The sequence below is a fragment of the Rhinolophus sinicus genome, linkage group LG09 (assembly GCF_036562045.2).
Source record: "Rhinolophus sinicus isolate RSC01 linkage group LG09, ASM3656204v1, whole genome shotgun sequence".
Lineage (NCBI taxonomy): Eukaryota > Metazoa > Chordata > Mammalia > Chiroptera > Rhinolophidae > Rhinolophus > Rhinolophus sinicus.
The window spans coordinates 111,603,002-111,618,283 of record NC_133758.1 but is presented as its reverse complement, the minus strand read 5'-3'; the positions used below and the strand labels follow the sequence as shown (position 1 = coordinate 111,618,283).

The following is a 15,282-nucleotide window of genomic DNA, read 5'->3' as shown; positions in this document are numbered from 1 at the left end:
AGTGTTGCCCCTGCACAAAGAGCCAAACTAACCTGGGTTTCTTCTCCTTTTCTGCCTTGAATTAGTTGAGGTACGTTGCTTTTCTTCCTTAAACCTTATTTTCCTATTTGTAAATGGGGTTAATAATATTACTTGCTTCAGATGGTTATTATGAGGGTTACATGAGAAAATGCACGTGAAGTGCTTAGCACAGTGTTTGGCGCAGAAAACGCTCACGTGTAGTAAATGAGACCTGCTAATATAATTATCATCCCCTCAGCCAGTAAAGGATTGTCTCAGAGAGAGTATGTGATCTGAACTCCGAAAGCCTCTGCTTACAGTAACTTATGCAGTAAAACATTTCACTCTTCCTTCCTTGGACCACTTTGTCCAACAGCAGCACGTGGTGGCACATTTTATAGTGTCACTGAAAAATGACACTTCGTTATTTACATGGAATGTGCTTGTTCATTACAGGAAATGGTAGTTTGGCAAACACCTCACTGAGTTTAAAAAGTTAGCTGAACATCATGACCCTCTGACATCAGTGGTGTTTGTGTAAGAAATGCTCCATCAAATCCACCATAATATAATAGTGGGTGATACACAACAACGAGAGGAGCACATACAGATTACGTGTTTGGGAAGCTGCTCACACAAGACATTGACCTGTTGGACGAATACAGTCCAAGCTCATATCTTATAATGACATGTTATATGGTTTTCATTCAAGAATTACTAGGAATAGCGCTTCCAAGTTTTACATGTGCTCAGAATGTACTTCTTTTTCATAGGTGGTGGTAGCATTGGTTTTCTCTTTCCATCATATTGTACTTTCTCTTCAGTGATACAACACTGTAACCTATACTCAGGCCCGTTTTCACTTATCCTATTGTCTTGTTCTCAATGCCTTAGACACATGCAGTGTAAAGCCTTCACCCTTTGGCATTTGTAGAAATAAAGATATGACCTGTACAGATGTGTATTGAAATTACCCCCTACACTTATCAAAACTTCAGTAAAGGCCATTGTGGTCCCATATACTCTTTGTAGAATGTATTCAGTGTTTGGTGCTTCTGAGTGACACATTTTTTATGAAAATAGAAATAAACGTAGAGCCCACAACGAGAGGGCCAGTTTGTTTGGGGCATATGAATATAGGGATGAGGAAAATATTCTAAGGACACAAAAACCAGTAAGACCTGTATGTCTGAAAATACATGTCTGTTTGTAACATTGTTTGAGTTTTTATTTTTTTTTCTTAACAAAAGTAAAGTGTAAATCAGTCAGCTGACAATGTAATTTAAATTCTTTGATCTCTTCGCCCCGTGAGACTGAGATACTATGGAACAACTTTTACTCCCATGGAATGAATTTACTAAAATGTTTACCTTTGTTTCTTTGTAGTCATTTATTTATTAGGTTGGTGCGAAAGTAACTGCAGGGCTTTTGTTTTTGTAATTTTTAACCTTTAAACCGCGATTACTTTTGCACCAACCTAATCATTTTGTAATTTTAGAGAAAATTTGGAATAAGCACAAATAAGTCCTCTCTACCACAATGAAAATGAGGCCTCTTTCTGTGTTTTCCGTGGTCAGAATATCTGCTATTACTTGGCTCATCGGGCAGTGCGGTGAGTCCTGGGCCTCGCGGAAGGCCATTGCGTGGTCCCCGCACTAGCAGGCTCCCTCCCAGGGGCCACAGTCTCCCATCCCGGAGTCCCTGCTCGGGACACAGCAGGAACCACTGCCTCCTCTGTCACTCCTCAGGGAATGAAATCCCAAGGGCTTCAGGTCCGTGGAACTAGAAAATGTTGCCTGTTGACACTAAGCCTTTAATTGATTCACTAGGGAGTCTGGGCCTTTTCAATGCAGACCTGGAAAAAAGTGGTGATGTTCACTGTCCCTCCTAAACAGAGGAGCTGATTATCTGTGGGCTGTCTCACCTTCGGGAAGTAAAGCTTGACCTGACAGCCTGTAGAACCTGTGTTTGAGGGACATGCATTTATTTTCAGGATGACAGTACTTCTGAAAGACGAAATCTCCCCTAGAAAGGGCTCGTAGAATCAGGTGAATATGTTTACTGGTATTTTGAGGTCTTCGTGTGTCCTTTTCTCCCCAAGACAAACTAACCAGGAAGGCGATGCCCAAGAAATTACTTTTATGTTAATACTTTATCGACTGGTGTGCTTCAAGTGCCTTGGAGGACTTTGCTCATAATTTTCCAGCCACCTGGAACGTGCCTGAACCCCCATCCCATTTTACCCAGTTTCGGAGACTTGGGACAAGCACGTGTTTGTCAGAGTTCTCATGCTGTCAGACAAGCATATGGGGGAGTAGGTAGAATGGCATGTCGTCCTTTTCTCCAAGAATAGATCTTGGGTGTGTCTTTCTTGTTTAACTCGGGTATATCGCTCGCTGTGATTTAAATTAAGAAGCACGGATTTTTCTCTGTGGAAATCTACCCACGTAGTAGTATAGTATGGTATGGCGCAAAGGATCTAGAACTTGGAGGTGTGCGTCTGCAGTGGAGTTCAGGAAAAAGGGAACGGACCTTTGCTCAGAGACTCGCGGAGTGCGAGGTGGCACTACGAGGAGGGCTGCGCCCACCTTGGGAGTCAGAAGGCCCTAGTGCCGCCACGTGTTAGCAACCCGACTGTGACAGATCTCCAACCTCTTGGAGCGTCCTCCTCCCATCTTAAAACCTCCATACATACCTCACCAGAGTGTGGTGAGGAGACATGTCATGGTTGAAAAAGTGCTCTGGAAACAGTATAGCTCTGAACAAATATTCACAACTATGCTGTTATGTTTTGTGTCCTTCTTTACGCCCATCCCCAAAGCTTTTGTGTCAATTTCGGTTATCTTAAGCAAAACTTGGAGAGCACATTTAGAAATGGAGAGAAGTTTGCCAGAAAGGAAAACTAGGGCTGAAACTAAGGAGATATGTCATGTCTACAAAGGCTGTCACTCTAACTTTGGAAACAAAAGACTAGGGGTGGGAGGGGGATGTGGAGAGAGGGAAAGAGGGATGGCCCTCCAGAGGGGATCCTGCAGCTTTCCAGTGAGGTGTAGAGGGAAGCATGGGTCCTGAGAATGGACACTGTATATGAAGACGGCACATGTAAGTGCCTTAAAACGCTCCAGTGAAATCAGGTGAGAAAGGATGTGGAGAGCCTTCAGAATTTCTGGAAAAGCTTCTAGTGGATGATGAATAGCTGAATCTCTGAACGATAGCAGTATTATTATTAAGGTGTATGAAAACAGGACGACGCTGTACTTTTTATGACTCATTACAAGATATAGTGGACTGTATCCAAAAGATGAATTATGGGTTTGCAGTATTTGGGTATTATTTACTCAACAAGTCGTCACTGCTCCTATTGCTGACGTCTGCTTTGGCTTTAGAGTACTTGGTTATCTGGATAACATTCCCTAAGTTTTGTTATTTCAGTTTGGCACAGATATGTGCCACTCTTTCTCCCTGTTTCTTTGAAATACTGTTTGAAAGACTAATTAGGCAGACTTTTTGGGGGTGCTGGAGAGAGTCCTCTAAGACTGTTCCCCTAGGCCTCTGAGGGCTGTGTGATTTGGGGAAAAGGTGTTAAACCCTCTGGGCCTCAGTTGCTTTACCTGTGAAATGAGCATAGTAGACTATCTACAGCATGTCCTTTTCAATCCTACAACTCGATGATTAAATGGAAACATGCCCCCCTCCTACACTCCCCTAGGATGGAGCTGTGAAATGTGCTTTTATTAACTGCACCTTTAAAAATGTAGCCCTCCCTCATCACAGCCAAAGACAAATTAACATGATAGCAAGCAGGTAGTACAAACTTGAGGATTATGCAAACAGGGTAGATGGCTCCCTGGGCACTATATTCCTTCTCAGAGATCGGAGATGGGCATTTTGTCTTCTTGCTAACCCTTATTTAATGACCTCTAAATCACATCTGTTGCGATCTTTTCCTACCCCTCCCATCAAGAAAACATTTTTGTTTCTCTCTGTGACTTTCTATCCTCTGGCACCACCTATTTCCTTTGTATTGGAAATTGATCTCCTGTTACATTGTGGCTGAAGGGACAATTGTTACCGGGTTCCACTTCCTAGGTGTCTAAGCAGTCATCACTTGATCTGAAGAGGCGGGAGGGATTCACGGAGCTCTGGGTGGGATGAGTGCTCAGTTGCCACACAGCCGCGCTTTCCTCAGCTCCCCTTGCAGACCAGTATCAGAGCTTTATCTTGACAGTGCTGACAACAAGTACTAATGTATTAGATCCTGTTCATCTGCTTTTTGCAGTTTCATAGGACCAAGGCGTGATGTTGAAGTGGTTAAACCCAGAACCAGGGCTACATGGACCATTGTAGTGGGCGGCAGCTGTGGCCGGTGTTTCTCCAGATTGGCTGCAGCTACTTTATTTTAAATTATTCTTTGGGGGCATCCTAACTGAGGCTGGAAGGAAGGACTTGTGTTTTAGTATAGCGTTAGCTGCCCTTTAACGACCTCCTGCAGATTCCCCAATGGCTACCTCATCTGTGACCATCATCAGGGACTGCTAATTAAGTAATAACATTTAACGTATATTAGTGTTAGTTTTTAAGTCAGGTTTCAAACCTTCCTGATCAATTTAATTAGTTTGCAATAAATATGGCAATGCCACGTTGCATAGGAATTTTCCACCAGAGAAAATTCAGAGTGGGGGGGAAAAAGTAAAACATGAAACCCATTTTGTGACCAAGAAAAAAAAAAAAGGCCATAGGTGTGAAAAAAGAGCAAAGAAATAATAAAATACAGTTAGTGAATCATAACTTGATCACCTTTTTCATAGGTCCCTAAATTACTGGCCTAGAAAGCTGATAGCAGTGCTTATTAAACCATTAACAGCAGTGACAACAACCAAAGAAAAAAATTGCACCTCCTCATCAGTATTCTAACTCAGTTTATTGCCCATGACAAGGGATACCCTGAAAAGACAGTGCTTTGAAGCTCATCTTGCCTGAAAGCTGTTATTTCTATATGACTGCATGACTGGGGAGGCCATCGTTACGTCTCCCAGGCTGCTTATATGTCCATCATCTGCATTGGTACATGTTGGTCAGATCAGCAAACTCACTGGCACACACTGAGCAACCACACCAGGGGCCTGGAGTGATTGGATTTGTCAGACGCAAGTGAACACGTTCTGGATCTCTGTAATCCACAAAATACGTGTGTGAGCTTGACCAAGTTTAAGGGAGTGAATCCACCATTCTTAGGTATCATTGATTGCAATTTTAAAAGAGGCTGGGTAGGAATTGAGAAAGTGGGTGTGATGTGAAAAGTTTCCCCGGAAAAGGTCTAAGAAATACTGGGATCAATGCTGCAATGCTACATTACACAGGAGTTTGCAGCCGGGAGCTTGAATACCCACTTCCCGCTTTTCCTCTCGGTTAGGAACTTAGGAGGCACCCCGAAATACCGGGTCTGTTCTGTGGCAAAAACAGCACTTGTAATGGATTGCAGGAAGGCAAATAAAGCCCTGTTTCCTCTTTGTAATAAATCATTTTGGTTTTTCTATAGATTGCAGGTGGCGTGAGAGGCAGAGTGAGCAAGCCTGCCAACGTGCGAGCAGTGCTTCAGCACCTTTCATTTTTCAGCTGAGCGAGAAACCTTTTCTTAAACTTGCTCATTTTACACAGGGAAAATCGAAGCCAGTGGCATATTGTCAGCTGCTGCATTGTCACCATTTGCAAAGGTCACTGGAATTAATTGGCTTCTTACATTACATATTGTGAAGTGGCTGATTTTTGGACACATTTATGGGAAAATGGCAGGATCTAAGTGGCTGATTATTATTATTATTATTGGTTTTAGCTCATACCATAAACTAAGGGGCTAGTGATATCTCTGAAATCACAGATACAGAGAAAAATCACATGTAGTTTGAAAGAAACAGACTCCATTAACTATTTGGTTAGTTGAACTGAAGGGGGGGGGGGGAGGCGTGAGCTCCAGAAGATGAAATGTAAATAATTCCAGGTTTGTTTTAGTGTCTTTACAGGCCCATTAAAGGGGGTAGCGAATGTTTCCATGTACATCCTCAATTGATGTTGTCTGTTTGAAAGCATATTTTAAGTAGCTGCTTCCTTTTTGACAAGACTGGAAGTATACATTAACCCACACTGTCTTCTACAAATCATTGCTACACGAATGCTCATAGTTTACTGAGAGTAATTGTGTCTCAAAGGCATTGCTTCTGAAACTCAGGAGGAATGTCGGTTAAGGAGAGTATTTATAGGACCAGGACACACTATTTTCTAGGTAGATATTTTGAATCCTTATTCTCCCCTTCTTATTTTTCACATGATCCCCTTTTCAGTAAATTAGGAAGGTTCTACTCATATTCATGAAGCTGCTTTTACTAAAATTATAGGCTCGGAAAACAAGGACATATTGTTAAAAATGAATAAATTAGAGGCGAATTAAGCTATCCAGCTCAATACTGGCAAAGGAAATACAGCAGTTGGTTTGAACAAACAGTCTTCTTAAATGGGAAATGTGCATTAAAGCCATCCTGCTGTGAGGCTGTTAATTACCCAAGAAGATAGCAACTCTTCTGGTTCATGGGATCCTTTTGCCTAGTGTGTGTGGGTTCCAGCTGTATTAGCAATCAGACATTTGCACCGTCCCTTCAGACCGGCGAGAGGATGTTAGTAAAGGGAAGTCATTTACTCCAACCCCTGAGATGCAGCCTGGCAGAAATTCAATAACCGTTTGTGATATGCTCATGCCCCACTCTGCTCCGTGGTTTTAGCCATTGACACACAGCGACATTTGCCTTAATCTCCATCCACTAGGTGAAAGGAAAAAAAAAAAAAGCCCCAATTGGGAGGTTGGTTTCAAAACAGCATGATGTGTGATCTGCTTTTCATTACAACTAATGTGAAGGAAAAACAAGGGGAAAAATCCTGCGCCCCCTCCCCTTCTCTCTTCTCTCTTACTGTCCCCTTCTCTTCTCTCTCCCTCCTCTCTCTCTTCCCCCCAGCATGGCTTTCTCTCTCCCACGCACATCCTCTGATGGGCGTTCGAGCTAGTAAATGCATGTAGGAGAATCGCGCACTCCTAGCTAGGCATGCACAGAGCCCCAGGGCTTCTGCATTTGAATTTCTTCTCCAAAGTAAAAGGCAAAGACAAATGCTCTTAGATTTCAGGCAGGAAGCAAACATCAAAGGAGAATTTAGGTGTAAAAAGACAAGCATCAACTAAACAAGGAAACAGGGAACAATTCAATAGAAATGTGTATTTCAAACTTACCTTGCCAGAGCAGTTTCTGTGTCCCCACCTTCTGCGTCCCCGCGCATGGACCCCTCAGTTCCTCAGTCGCGATCGTCACATGGCTGTGGTCTGCCGGGGGGAAATCGGTGCTCGTGTGCGTGGAATAAAGTAAACGCACACATGTACTATGGAGATGCACGCCCGCCAGCGCACATTTGTCTCTGCTCTAAAACGGAAAGGCAGGCCGGTGGCTGCCGCCGGGCTCGCTCCCGTCCCCCGGAACGCGCTGGGTCTGCAGGCGGAGGCTCCCCATCCAGTGCAGACGGAGCCTGGGAGCTGGCCCTCCTTCCCTCTCCGCGTCCCCGGGGCGGTCAGTGCTGCAGCGTCCCCCGATCAGCTGTCACACTGACATGGTGCTGCCTGCTCGGCGGTCATTAATAACGGAGCGCCCTCCGCTCCCCGGAGAGGAGCCAATCGCTTCGCACTGCCGGCGTGGAGCGCTCGCGGCTGCTCCCGTCTGGTTGGCTGCAGCCGCCTGTCTGTCCTATGACACTGCTGCTTAGGATACAAATAAATGAAACAGGTTTGCATCTTTTCCTAGGTACCACTTCTTCCCGCCCCCTTCCCTCCCACCTCCCTTCCCTTCCCTCCATCCTTCTTCTTTCTCTCCTTCCTTTTTATGAGGGGGAGGAATTTGGGGACAAGTTTTCCCATGTTCAGGTTATCAGTCTTTCATAGAAACTGTCTTTTCTCTCTGAAAACAGCAGGGCACACTACTGATACGAATTTCCCAAATATTCAAAACCCCTGGGCGGGACGCAGAGCCTCCGGCGCCCGTCTGTGGGGCCCAGGATGGCTGGGTTATTTAAGACGAGCTGCTCGGAGCCCTTTAAGTGGCATTTGGTCCGCTCTAGGCCCTACTTAATTCAGCGTATGTGCTTACTGTTCAATAACACCTTTAAAAAAAAAAAGCAATGGCATTTCTTATCTGAATTGACCAGATTTTTTAAATAAAGCATGTATTTGCTTCTCTATCATTCACAACATTGTCACATGAGGTGATATTTTTTAAAAATTTGTATTTCCAATTACATTCACTCACTTCTCTATATGTGATCCAGTTATTCTGCCACATATGAGTGAGCATGTGTGTTGGGGTGTGTATGTGGGTATCTGTGTTCTGTGTGTGTGTGTGCGTGTGTGTAGGGTGTATGTTTTACTGTTCTGGGGGGATATTTCAACTGTAATAGATTAAATCCTCAAGAAAACTTTTTTTGTTTTGGATTCTTAGACCTACTAATTCTGAATGTATATTTACAAGGAAAATATACTCTAAACACCACATACATAAAACACTGAATTAACAGAAATTGGGAAAAGAAACACAGAAAAGCATAGCAGTGTATATTTCTGCAGGAACACCTATGAATAAATAGACAGCAATGTAAAAAATGCATGTTTTACAGCCTTAATTAGGATACTAGAGAAACATCTTGTTGATAAGAATGGAACACGAGGATTAATTTATCAACAGGTCAAAAGCGGGCTAAATTCATGACTCCAGCCCTTGTTTTGAGAGACTACCCTCTAGTGGAATAAAAACAAATGACATTTTCAGGTTATTAGATTTACTTGGAGGGGGAAAAAGCTTCACATCTGATTGCTCTGTGTTTACTGAAATAACATAGACCGGTAGTTTGCCGTTATGCTGATATCAGGAACTTAACAACAAAACAAAACAGCAGTTTTGTTTCTATTCACTAAATATTTTCACTCTAGTTTTCTTTAAAAAGTTCCAAATGCTTTATATTTTCCATCTAGAAAAATTTATTGAAATGGTTTCTAAACTTTTGAATAAAAATGAATTCAAGAGAAAAGTTACTTCTCACTTAATTTAATTAGTACCTATTTCAGAATGTTATTGTAAAGTTTAATCTTTACTAGACACTCTAGTGTTTACTCTGTAAATGTTAGGGGTCTTTGGTCAGACGCTGGGGGTGTTGTCATGGAATGTATCTAACTTATAATTTAAGGTCCTTGTGATAATAGAAACAATCATCCTTATTCTCCTCCTCCAATTTTACTCTCTCCACCTCCAATTTCTTGCATATTTCAAATCATTTCAACACTTGAAGGATTTTATTGCCACACATGGAATAATTATATAAAAATATGATAATTATTTGAAAAAGGAATTTTAGTTTTATACCATTCACTCTTGAAGCATATCACTTTGGTTGATTGGTATTGATTGTATAATTGACAAACCCAGTAATCAAACCAATTATAATGCACTCCCATAATGATGGTAAGTGGTGATAATCAAACATATATATGATTAAGCTACTTTCTTGGTTTGTAAATGAAACCAACAACGATACCTAGTATTTTAAATTTCAGACTCTTTCAGAAATCAAAGAAAAATCTAAGCTGTAACTCAGTGAGAGTTTAATATTTTTAATGTTCCCTTATGTTATACCAGAGGGAGTTGTTTTAACTAAATTGCTGTCTTTTCTGGCACATAGGACACTGGATGGCTTTTCTTGCAGTTGTCTTTTTGCTGTGGACATATGTTAAATTCAAAAGATCTCATACTCATTTTTATAAATTTAATATCATGGCACATTAGAAGTGAGATTTCAATGTAAGAAAGAAAATAGCTGCGGCTTTCGGTGAAAAGGATGAGTATCTTGGTCTTTGGCTGTAGTTTTCTTCTTGCTCTAACAACATCAGCAGCTTAGCAGAATCAGTGTTTGTGTCCGGTGATTTTCACTGATCAGTCAGGTCTGTCATTTACTGGAAATACCAAAGGCGGCTCTCCAAAAAGGTGTGTTAAAAACTTATTTAGTTGTCACATCTTAATGAAGTACCATATGAAGACATTAAATTGTGGCTGAATAAGGATTTCAGGGCTTTTGAAGTAATGTAATTGTGAATGGTCATCAAATTATGAAAACAATCAAATCTTCAGACTCTAGTGCCCTGAGTTCTAAGAGACCAGGCGATTGTCTGGGTGCCCACAGCTGAGCAAGAAGGAGCACCCCCGTCAGGTCATCCAAGGTTTTTTTCCCCATGTCACCCTCTCATGCACTGGAAAATGGATCTATGTCCGTTTTTCATTCTTTTCCTCCTTCTGTTGTCTTTCTTTCTCAGATTTGTTTCCCTTAAGAATCTACTGAAACTTCAGAGAAGTTTCACCTTGCAGCTGTCCTCTGTTACACGGCTGTACATGTCAGCTGCCTGGCGATCGATGTCTGCAGGGTTTCCTGAATGAGTATTCAGTTCTAATGACAATGTATTGAGATAATTTTAAAACATAAATGTATAATTACAGTCCTGACATGTTGTTGAAAGAGTTCTGCCTTCACGATCAAATAAGAAATTACAGGAGTACAATAAATATGTATTAACTGATTTAAGGCTGAAGTTATTAATTTGTGAAGGCTTATTGCTCTTTCATGGACTCCTGGGCAATGGTTTTCTGGGGTTTTGTTTTGTTATCAGAGAAGCAGTGGACTTTCGTTAGGGAAGTGGTCTGGGCAGTGGTCAGAGTGTGGGTTCTGAGGACAGACTGCCGGGTCTGAATGCTTTCCCTCCCACTCCCTTGCTCTGTGACCCTGAGCGAGAACTTAACATCTCTGGCCCTGTTTCCTCCTAGGGTTGTTAACAGGATTAAAGTAGGTAATATGTGTGAAAGCTCAGAAAAGTATCTGCAACATAGTCAACTTGAATGAAGGGTTGACATCACCATACCATCATCATCGTCCTCAACATCCTTTGTTCCAACTGTCCCCTTTGTTTGGAATGACTTTCTCCTTCTCTGCCCAGTTGCTGTGGAATCTTCTCAGACCTTCTAACAAGATACAATCTCTTATTTGACCCAAAATAGCATTCTTTATTCCTCCTATCACTTTTTTTGTATTATAATTATTTCCATAATTTGAATCATTTTCCCTTTTAGCTGATAAGATTCTTCTGGGGGGGGTCTATATCTCACTCACCTTTAAGCTCCATAGCAGATAAAAACATGGAGAAAACAATGCTTGTTGAGTACTAACTGTCTATGTTTAAAAGTGTTTTAGTCTTTGTAACATCTTTACAGGATAGATCTTTTTATCCCTATTTGACTGCGTAGAAACGTTGGCTCAGAGGAGGGAGGTTACTTGCCCAATGTGCCCCCAAACTACTAAATGATGGGGCTAAAATATGAACTCAGTGCTGTGTGTCTACAGCGCCAAGCAAGGCTCTTTTTATTGCACAAGGCGCTCGATTTTCATTTGTAAAATAAATAAATGCTTGATTGATGACTGAGCCAACCAACTCAATGTAGTCAGCAACAAGGGAGGCTAAAAATAAAAGACTATTTTTAAAAAGGAATGAGTTTTATGCACTAGACAGTGGGTAATTTTATATAGTTGTGATTGTTCAGTGTTAACGACAGAATTTTTATGGCTGGCACAATTTGAGAAACAGCTCTGAAGAAATGCAGTGCCTAATGGGAAGGATGGGTTGAAATCCGCAGAAAGCTAAATAAATACGAATGGGCCACTGATGAGGAGGGGTTGGCACTGTGCTAGGAGGATCTTCAGTGACATGTCCTTTGTCATCTAACTCTGATAGCAGATTGGCTCTGAAGTCAGAAACAGGAGGGAAGGTGCATGGCTGTTTGTTAGAATGTTGAACTAAAGAAAGTTGGATCTGAGTTCTCACTTACTTTTTCAAAGGACTTTTGAAAGCTAGGATTGGAGGAAAAAAATGAGGTCCTCATGTAACTGTAGGTCTTATTTTTAATGAGGGTTATGACTCCAGTTGAAGAACGTAACTAATGTCACCACTCAGGAAATTCACAACCAAGAATGAGGAAGAGTCATAAATCAAGGAGATGAGTCTCTGTCTGTCTGTCTGTCTCTTCCTCAGCCTGCTTTCTCCTTCCTTCTCCTTGTCTTTCTGCATAGATCCAAACTGTCTTTCATTTCGGTTTCTCTCCAAGCAGCTCTTCATTCTTCTGTGTCAGAGGATTGACTTTTACTTCTTCTCTCGCCATGTAAATAAATAAATAGTAAAACATTAAATATATATGTACATATATTATATATAATATATACACACACATATACAGTGTATATATATATAATTATATATATGTATACTGTATATATGTGTGCATGCAGATATAAATGAAAAGAAAAATATCAAAAAAGGAAATCTACCAAACTATTGGCGGTAGTTATCTTTGATGGGCTAAAGGAAGGTTTTCTTTTCTTTTTTTTATACTTCTCAAATGTTCTATGGTCAATTAGTCTCATTTTACAGATCAGAAAACTGAGGGCTGTTTGTGCAAAACTCACATAGCTTCTCACTGGCGTAGCAATCAAACCAAAGTCTGTGTGACTCCAAGGCTGACACTTTCCCACTGTGCCACACTCAACCAGATGTGTTTCTCATGTCACTGTCCAGCATCTCTCTCTTCCTGCTTCCAGCACGTTTCATCTCTCAGGCACAGCAAAGCCTTCTCACTTCCTGAACGTACCTTGCATGTTGTACTCTTAGCTGTTTATTTCTTCTTTAAGCGTGCCACTGCTGCTCAAAAATCCCATCCTTTAAGAAGCCCCCCACCCAGACATTTCAATGAAAGTATTTTCCTCATTTTATCACATTTAAATTCATTTCTGTGTATTGTACTTTTCTTGTTCCAATATGTATTATCATTTATCGTGTATCTGTGCCTAGATAGTAAGCAGCTTGTTGGCAGAAAACATGTCCTATTTGCTTTGTCTATTCAATAGTACCATTTACATATTAAAAGGTCAACGTTTGATTAATTAAACTTCACTGAGTGACTGAAGGAGTCACTGCTTTGTGTACAATTTTTTCCAAACATTTAAGTAAAATCAGAATCATTTAGTTAATAAAAAACCTACCCCCAAAGGGAATAGATTTTGTCAGATCGGTGACTTCAGTTATGCATGAGGATTTTCATAGAAAGCTATGTTATTTGTGGAAGATTAGAGCGTGTCTTTGACTTGGCCTTTTTCTTTGCTGACCACTTCCTCTTTTCACCTTCTTTGATTAGTACCTATTAAATGTAGTTGGGTTCATATAACAACTAAGAGTCATGCAAGTTCTAAGCAAAAATTAGGACCAAGATGGCATGAGGTAACATTTTGCCCCTGATTCAATCTTCTTATGCAAAATCTGTTGCTATTATTATTATTATTATTATTATTATTATTATTTGCTTTTATATGGGTTCTTTTGTAAAGGTGAGCTAATGCAGCTTATCAGTTTATATCTAAGCCAAAATCAAGGCAGTGATTTCTGATCAAAAGAAAGCAAACATTTTTTGCCAGTAGAATATTTAGGCATTTCGTTATATTGTACCACCTGTAAGTTAAAGGGTCATTTGAATTTTCATGAGTATTTTATGTCACTTTTGCTTGACTTGCACTAGATGGGAGAATGAAGGTGACTGCTGTCATTGTCATCTGATTCTCCTCCTTCTTTGATGGAGAGGACAGGAGGCCCAATGCTGACGTTCTCCATCTCACCTTTTAGTGGTTGTTCATAGACTTAGACCTGTTAGTGTAGAACAAGAGTCACTTACAACAACTGGCAAGAATGGCAGAACTGAAGGGAGATGCTTGTAGCTATTACTACGGTAATGCCACTGTTGGAGCTTCAGCTTTAAATCTTAAATTAGCTTCACACCATCTTATCATCCAACTACATCCTAGTAGGACTGTTTTTTTGAGGGGTCTTTGGAGTGTCTTTAGAAATGAGTTGATTAGATAGATGACCAGGTAGAGGCATTTCTGGGCACAAACTAGGTACTCAATGCATGTCTGTTTTCGAGAGTTACAGCTTCATTTATTATCTCTCCGTAGACTTTATTCAGGCATGACTCTCCTTTGATCCAGCCTTTTCATCAGCTGGTTTCTGATTCAGGGAACTGGAAAGGGTAAACGAAGCTCTGGGTAGTGCAAAGAATGCTCAAATCAAGTCACATGCGTATAGGTAAATGTGCAGACTTGGCCTAATAGGATTCAAGTTTTGTCTCTCGATGGCAGGTATTGACCTCTGGGTATGTGTAGAGCATCCTTCCAGGAATCCCGAGAAAGGAATAGCAGCCGTGGTCCCTGCTGGTCTCCTCTATGTCAGATTTGTGAGTAGCTGTCCATATAAGTATGTGAAGTCATCAAGATACTTTTGGCTGGCAGGGAAACAATCCCTGTGTAAACTACTTTAGGTTACAACTAACTTGGTTTAAAACCACCTTGCTGGGTCGTTTAGGGGAATGTAGTCTTATATGCTCTAATGTGGGCAGAGGGAAAGCTGGATGTCAGGGACAAATTGGCATGGACTCGAGTACTGCTAGGAGGTTCTCTCCTCTCCCTTGGCTGCTTTTCCTGGAGTTTGGGGTTTGTTCTCTCGTACTGCAGACCAGCTTTCTTTCCATGCCCAGCAGGATCGCCACCAGCAGTTCTCAAGTCCTCCCCCTCCCAGTTTTGCCACTGAAAAGAAACTGTCCCTTTCTCTTAGTTCCAACTTAAAAACTTTGGGACGAAGGTCTGTGACCTTCCGTGGGCCATATGCTTATTTATCCCTGGCTAAAGCATTCTCTGTCATTGTTACCCATCTTCCCCAAAAATTAGAGGGTAGAAGACAAAGAGAAGTTCCCCAGGTAAAGGGTGGTGTCCACTGCAGTGACCAGGGAGGACTTAACGATATTAAACGCCATTTCTTGAGTGCTGTGTGCCAGGCCCTGAGCTAAATAGGCACTTCACTTACAGCATCTAATTCCTTACAGTTGGCTTGTAAGCAAATACTGTTTCCTCCTTTTACAGACAATAAGGAAGCAGGTTGCTTTACTTCCTATGGATAACACAGCGTGTAGTGGCTGAGCCAGGGTTGGGAGCCACCTCTGTCCCAGGCTTGCGTGTTGAACCACTCACTGTGCTAAGCATCATGTTATCACGAGATGAGAGCAGCGCCCATCGGGCACACGCTTCATGTGTGTCCTCAGCACTGCAGGTGGTGCCACCAGCCGG

At 41.5% G+C, this 15,282-nt stretch overlaps 2 protein-coding genes across 5 annotated transcripts in view; one reads left to right on the top strand and one right to left on the bottom strand.

Annotated features, from left to right (window-relative positions):
* LRRN3 (leucine rich repeat neuronal 3) overlaps positions 1 to 7,707 on the bottom strand; it is a 36,254-nt gene extending 28,547 nt beyond the window's left edge. For both annotated transcript variants that reach the window (XM_074341009.1, XM_019726339.2), the window contains exon 1: positions 7,274 to 7,707. The gene's annotated coding sequence lies outside the window, so the exon portion shown is untranslated. The remainder of the gene's footprint in view (positions 1 to 7,273) is intronic.
* Positions 1 to 15,282, top strand: part of IMMP2L (inner mitochondrial membrane peptidase subunit 2) — a 538,968-nt gene that overhangs the window by 360,502 nt on the left and 163,184 nt on the right. The window lies entirely within an intron of this gene.